Source organism: Harpia harpyja, chromosome 12 (assembly GCF_026419915.1).
Source record: "Harpia harpyja isolate bHarHar1 chromosome 12, bHarHar1 primary haplotype, whole genome shotgun sequence".
NCBI lineage: Eukaryota > Metazoa > Chordata > Aves > Accipitriformes > Accipitridae > Harpia > Harpia harpyja.
The window spans coordinates 38,717,684-38,724,329 of record NC_068951.1 but is presented as its reverse complement, the minus strand read 5'-3'; the positions used below and the strand labels follow the sequence as shown (position 1 = coordinate 38,724,329).

The 6,646-nt window shown below is 44.6% G+C and overlaps 1 protein-coding gene across 1 annotated transcript in view; it reads left to right on the top strand.

The window, feature by feature from the left end:
* Positions 1-4,020: 4,020 nt before the first annotated feature.
* ECT2 (epithelial cell transforming 2) overlaps positions 4,021-6,646 on the top strand; it is a 31,241-nt gene continuing 28,615 nt past the window's right edge. The window contains exon 1 of the mRNA XM_052804483.1: positions 4,021-4,104. The gene's annotated coding sequence lies outside the window, so the exon portion shown is untranslated. The remainder of the gene's footprint in view (positions 4,105-6,646) is intronic.

Here is a 6,646-nt window from a genome sequence, read left to right as displayed (position 1 = left end):
GTGGCAGCTCTTTGCCGACAGAGAACGGGAACGTCGGTGTTCGGGCAGAGTTTGCCTTTCTCCACTGAGAAGGGGAGATGAAGGCTGTAACGGGGATCGATGCCAGTCAGTCCGGGAGGATCCCTGATCCAGTGTGTTTCCAGGAGGAACTCGGGGACACCCTTATTTTAGCTGAAGAAACCATACTGTTTCCCACTGAGCACATCACAAAACAATTCCGGAAAGGAGATTTTTTTTTTTTTAAAGTACATTTATTTTGTAATTTTATTTTGGACTGGGAATTTTTTTTTTTTTCTTTGCCCTAGGTCAGTAACAACTTTTGGTTTAACACAGGAACGTTTCTTGCACCTAAGACAAGAAAATTTTCTTTTTCATCCCCAACATGCAGGAAATATAAACACTATAGAGTTCAGCCTTGACACAAGTGACTACTTAATACTTAGTCGCAGTCCTGTCTTCAGCAAATTATTTATTTGAATAGCCAGATTCACATGCACTATGAATCTAATGCAGAAAAAGACATGAGCGCTATTTTAACAATAACATTGCTTTTAAAAACAAATTCGTAATACTAAAAAGTCACACAGAAATCTAAATAGAGTCCTGGAAAGGACAAGTTTCCTTTAAAAATTGACATGAAAAGGTAATAAAAGAAAAATATGTTTCTAAGAAGTAAAAGGTCAGCTTTCAAGACAGCTTTACTGGCATTGAAGTAAAACCTCGCTGATTCTAAAGGCTGCAGAAGAAAGTTTCTGGAATTTGTGAGGCACTAAGACTCTCGAGCACCTTTAACCTTTTTTCGTAACAACAGCAGATGGAGTTTCTGTAATTTTCACTCAGTTTTGAGTAGACTACAGATGTGAAAGGGCTGTTTGGAAACAAGCTTTGTCAAGAAAGCAGCACAAGGTGAGATTCCTGAGGTCTCAAGCTTTTTATACCGAATCATCCCTTTGTGTATTATTTTGCGCTCACACCTTCTGTTTTACCTTGTGCCCTGCTCCCCTGCCTCCTTTCCTTTGCATGCTCCCGTTCCCTTGCTTTCCCAAGCATCTGCCCCTAAACTCCACACCTAGGATCCTTGACTGTAAGAATTTGTACCTGTCTCTTTCAACAAAAACCATTGTTCCCAAACCTCTGGCAAAACTGGGTCTAGTCCCACTCCTCTCTCATCTACTTACCTCTTTGAAAAAGAGATAAAAAGGCTAGATGGACTTTTTCGGAGGTTTCTCATGTTCCCACTGACCCCCACATACATCTCTCCCCTTCCTCGCATTTTGAAAGCTACTGCTCTGGCTAAACTGAATCAATAGCTCTTTGACGAATCTGGTTTTTTCCAGGCACTTATAAAGGAGCCAGTCGGTTGAAAAAATAAAACGCTGTGGCCCGAGAAAGATTCCTTTCTTTAAAAAACAAAACAAAACAACAAATTTAAACCCCCTAACGCTTGCAAGGTATCTAGGGGACAAGCAGTCTACCTACATAAACTCACACCCTGAAGCCATGAAACGGTTGCTAGACAGCCAGCTTCCAGAGAGGACGCAGGGCACCAAGGTCTCCTTCAGGCCCCTTGGGGTCCCATCAGCTCTTCTGATGTGGCCTCATTGTCTTTTTCCACAAGGTATGAGATCCCCGCTCCCACAAAGCTGATGTGACAGGATTCACGTGTAATGATTTAATCTCCTGGAATGTTCTCCCTGTGGGTGTTACTGTGAGAGGGAACTATTTAACTATTAAATAAATGTTATACTCCTGGGTTACTGATGTCTAGATAACTGGAAGGAACAGCAAGTTTCAACTGCATGTTACATTTCACACAACAAAAAATAATAGGTGTTTCTATTTCAGAACCTTTTATAAGAAAAACACTTAGACTTTTAAATGTCAGACATATAAAGAATAGTAATTAGTCTTGTCATCAGTCCTGATCTAAACTTCAGTGAGAATAAATGCACTTGATTAAAAAAAATCTTACCCTCTTTTCTTAAGTGATTACTACCTAAAACAGACTTGTCTAAGTTCTGTCGGTCCCAGGAAGGATAGCTTAAGATGGTTCATCAGAATATCCTAATTGCTTTATGAGATTGTAATTCTGGATCTTCAAGTATATTAAGAAAATGGCTAATGCCCAAGCCACTCTCCATATGCGTAGTGAGCCTCTATTTATGTACCGAACGTTTAGGTATCATGTGTTTTTTAAACCTTAACTGAGAAGCAATGCATATATATCACCTGTTAATCCTCAGCCCCGATAAATATGCTTCTCCTGTCTTTGCAGGCACAACATTTTATATAGCTTTTTTGAGGATCTCGAGGTTAAGTGGAAATTAATGTACAATAACCAATACCTTTCCCAGAAACTATACTGCAGAAACAATGTTGACTCCAATACTGCAGAACTTGTTCCAAACCTAGGAGAAACCTGGTCCGTGGTTCAGGGTGTGAGGGAAACTGAAGACCTGGCTGAAAAGGACTTTGTAAGAGTGCAAAGAAAGGAGAGAACAGGGGAAAAGCCAGCGAAGGTTGGCCTGACCTGGAACTGCAAAACGGTGGCCCAAACTGGTACTTCAAGGTGACAAAAGGACCTCGGGTTAGGCTGTGTTTTGACTGTAAGTCATTGTTGCAGTTACTCTATGTGAAATAAAAGTAATTGTAGGACTGTGTAATAATTGGCTGACTCAAGTGTCAAAATAGAAATGACCTCCTTGGTTTGCAGGATGTTATTCTGAAATCTTTTCCTCAAGAAAATAGTTCTAATTTACATGTACATCACTGGCAAATCTTTATTCACATAAACAACGCTTCTTCTGCTTTTTCCTATTCTGCTTTTCTTCCAGATCATAAAAAGTCAATGGACTCTTACTGGCACTAATGGCTGCTGGATCAGTCATGAAAACGCCTGAACTAATAAAAATCTGTAGTATAAAAAAATAGAGCAAGATCTACGGATTCAGTTTGGCATATAAGAATTTAGCATGTAACAGAAAATTCTAGATATAGAAAATATATCTCTCATTCTTTTTACATTGGGCCAGTGAGACATTATGCTACATCAGGTGTCAGAGATGCTGAGCCCCTGTGAAAGAATTCCTTTCCAGATGAGCAAGTTTTAGTATGAGAGAAAATTAAGGACGGAGAAAGCATCTGGTATAATTAATCTGTTTTGGGATTGATGCCACTGAGTCAGCTGGTTGACTGTCATCTTGACCAGTCATATTTTCTCCTGTCAGCTCTCTTCCCTCATTTCCTATTAACTGATTATTCTGAAACTCAGCATAACACACGCACACAAATACCCTCGGCAAGGCACAGCTTACTGAATTATTAACAGCATTAATATTTTTACGGTGGCCACAGCAAGTCTTTATCCTCCCTTTTGCGCGGTGCCCAAAGGTGGCCTGAAGGCCAGCTGGACACGCTGTGCACGACACGACGGTCTCCATGAGGAGGCGGTGAGGGGAACGACGGACAGGCAAGGCAGGCCCGGCGGGCTGAGGGGAGCCGAGCGGCGGGCAGCCGCCCCGCGAGTCTCCGCCGAGGGACGAGCTTCCCCCCCCCCGCACACGCTGCGGGCCGTTAACCGCTATCTCCGTACGGCCCCGGGACGGCTGATAAAGCGGCTCTGGAGCTCCCTGGCCGGGAGCCGGGCAGCGCCTCAGACCGGCGGAGGCGGCGGCTGCCCGCTCCCGCCCCGCCCCCCCGCCGCCGCTCCATCCGGGTCTCTGCGCTGCGGCCGTTGGAGGCGTTCGAAACCCTCCAGCAGCCAATCAGCGCAGAGCGCCCACCCGTTCAGCAACCGGCTCCCCCAACGAGGCCTGTTCGTCTGCCTAGGAAACGTCCCACCGCCAATTGGAGACCGCCCAGCCGTGAGCGCCAGGTGCGCTATCCAGTCAGAGAGGGCAGGAGGCGAAGCACCGTCCAAAAAGGGTGGGGAAGGGGGCGGGACATCTCGGAGAGATGCCGAATGAGGTAGCGGCTTACAGAGGGGCGGTGTGGCCGGCAGCCAATGTTTGGCGCGGTTAGTCCGGCGGCTCGCTTTTTGAATTGGTGGTGGCGGCCGCTCATGGTGGAGGCTGTTTTTGCGGTTGGTGGCAGGTGGCATCGGCGGTGAGGGGGGAAAGCCGGTCCTGGACACCGGGAACGGGTGGGAAGCTGGCCCTGGACACCGGGAACGGGCGGGTGTGGCCGGGGTAGGGCTGGGGGAGGCCGAGGAGGACAGCGGTGGGTGCGGGCGGCCTGGGCCTGGGCCGGGGCCGGCTGAGGTGGGCCGGGGCCGGCTGAGGTGGGCCGGGGGTTGTGTCTGGGAGTCTCTCGGGGCAGCCCCGCTGCTCGGTGCTGCTCCGGGCCCTCTTTAGGCCGCTAGCGGCCTCCGCTGGGCAGAGCGGAGGCCCAGGCCCTCTGGCACCTGCGAGCTCTTGAGGTGAGAGTAGCCGGCGGTATCTAATCTCGCCTCCGGCCACCTCCCAGCAGGGCAGCTCGGTCAGGCTCCTGGGTGGTTCCTCGGGAGGGAAATGGGCAGCATGGGAAGATTTTTAGTGTCGTCTCCTTGCTTTTAAAAACGTATTTTGGCACGTGGATGTTTTGTGATCTTCAGGCTTTATGGAAACTATGGGGAGGTCGTTTGTAGGTGTAACGCTGTTAAGGGCGTTCAGGTCGGCCTGAACGCTGTAGTGATGGTGTTCTGCCTTTTGTTCTTTTTTATGTGAGGGGAAACTGTTATGATCGTATCTTCTGTGTGCTGTTTGTTCTCTTCCTTATCTTGGCACTCCCAGGGTGTAAATCTAGTGACTAGGATTATGTTGTTAATTAATACGTGACTGTTAAAGCAGGGAATATATTTTTTTAAAAATACATCCAGAATGGAACTCCATAAATAAATAAATTGGAAAAGCCATAAAGAAAATCAATGCCCAGCCCAAAGTATGGGCTTCTCCCAAAGATACTATGAAGTTCTGCATGTGTGTTCATATACGTGTTGTTAGGTATAACAACAGCAGCATGACAGGAATGATATTGATGTCTCAGTCTTTTTAAAAATAATCTGTAGGATTTACTTTTAATGGTACCCTTAACTGGCGGGGTTCTTTTTGGTCTCGTTTTACTTATAACTGTCTGTGTGGTAATCATTATTAACAATATGGTTTGAATCTTCCAAGATTATGCTTCTCTCCACCCTCACTGCCAAAGAAGAGGTAATTGTGTAACAGTTCCCGGTGGTGTCTTCATAACCTTCTGGACAGGTGATCCCTAAAGACTTTCTGGTTAAAGTTACTTTCTCCTTTTGCTAGGTCTCAAGCTATTCTGAGATAAACTAGCTGGGTGACTGGGACTTACTGCTAGGAAACTTAATTCTGTGGAGCCTCCACAGCTGTGTGTGGTGTTAAAATGGCAACTAAGGTGGCAATTTTGATGACTGAATGTGCCTAGAATTATGATAGATTTGTTGTGTTGACTTATTGCTCATCACTATAGTAGGAACTTACTTGATGTATTAGGAAGACGTGAATCCTGTCCAAGAGTCTCAGACATGATCTCCTAAAATCTAGAAGATAAACTCTTTTCTATATTGCTGTTATGCCAAAACACCCATTGTTTTTTGTCTTCGGATTTTTACTTTGATGTGTAATCAGACAGGCATTGCACAACTTGAAAAATAGTATGTGCAATTCTCTAGGGGTTTTACTACCTTGTCAGTCCTCTTTCAGACAGTGCTTTAATGTGTTATTTGGGGGGCTACTCTTTTAAAGGGGCATTTACAGTCATGAGGAGAATGACTTCAGCTCAAGTGATACAGAGGGTTATTATACTGCAGCAGTTTGGATACAGTGTGTATTCTAGGTAACTTCTGATATCACAGTGCAAATATTTAAATGTGTGTGAATGATGAATCACAGGAAACGCATGCTTCTTGCTTCACGCACAAAAGAAAATGTGCTACATGTTGGCCAGGTGTCTTGGAACAAATTTTCTGGTACAAGATTCAGGTAGCTACCTGTCACATACTGGAAAGGCAGAATTCTTATTCCTCTCATTTTGTACAAGTTTGTTTGATGCGCAGGGAGAGCACAGATATGTTCTATCTGAGAAGACAGAAGACCTCTTTATCTGATGATGAATGGATACTTCTACTATATTATAGTTAATCTAGGACAAGAGACTAGATCATATGAATAGACATATATATCCTTATTAACTTTGCAGATACTCATGCATTTTGAGGAACCTAATTTTTCTTTGAGTAAATACTGCTGGCTTTACTTCCTGGGTGGTCATTTTTATGCAACCACAGTAACTCTAGCCAGTTCACCTGAAAAATCAAATTTTACCAAGCTGCTTTGTGCACCCTAATTCTTTTGGTAATGTTTCATCTTAACAATGCTAACCTTGGTCTCAAATCTAGCTTATAGTAGTTTATCACTGAAGCAAACAAGTGCTTTTAGTTTGTTGGTGTTTTGTGATGAAACTTTAAAAAATGAACACTAGAGTTAGTGCTTCCCTGCTGCTCAGAGTTGAAGTACCCTCTCTGCAGCTTTCTGTGTAAATAATTTCTGTGGTAGGCAGTCTGCTCAGAACCATTTCTGTAACAGGTTTGTTGTCAGCCCTTCCTACCAATTGTGTGACTCCTAATACTCTTTCAGAACCACTCTTA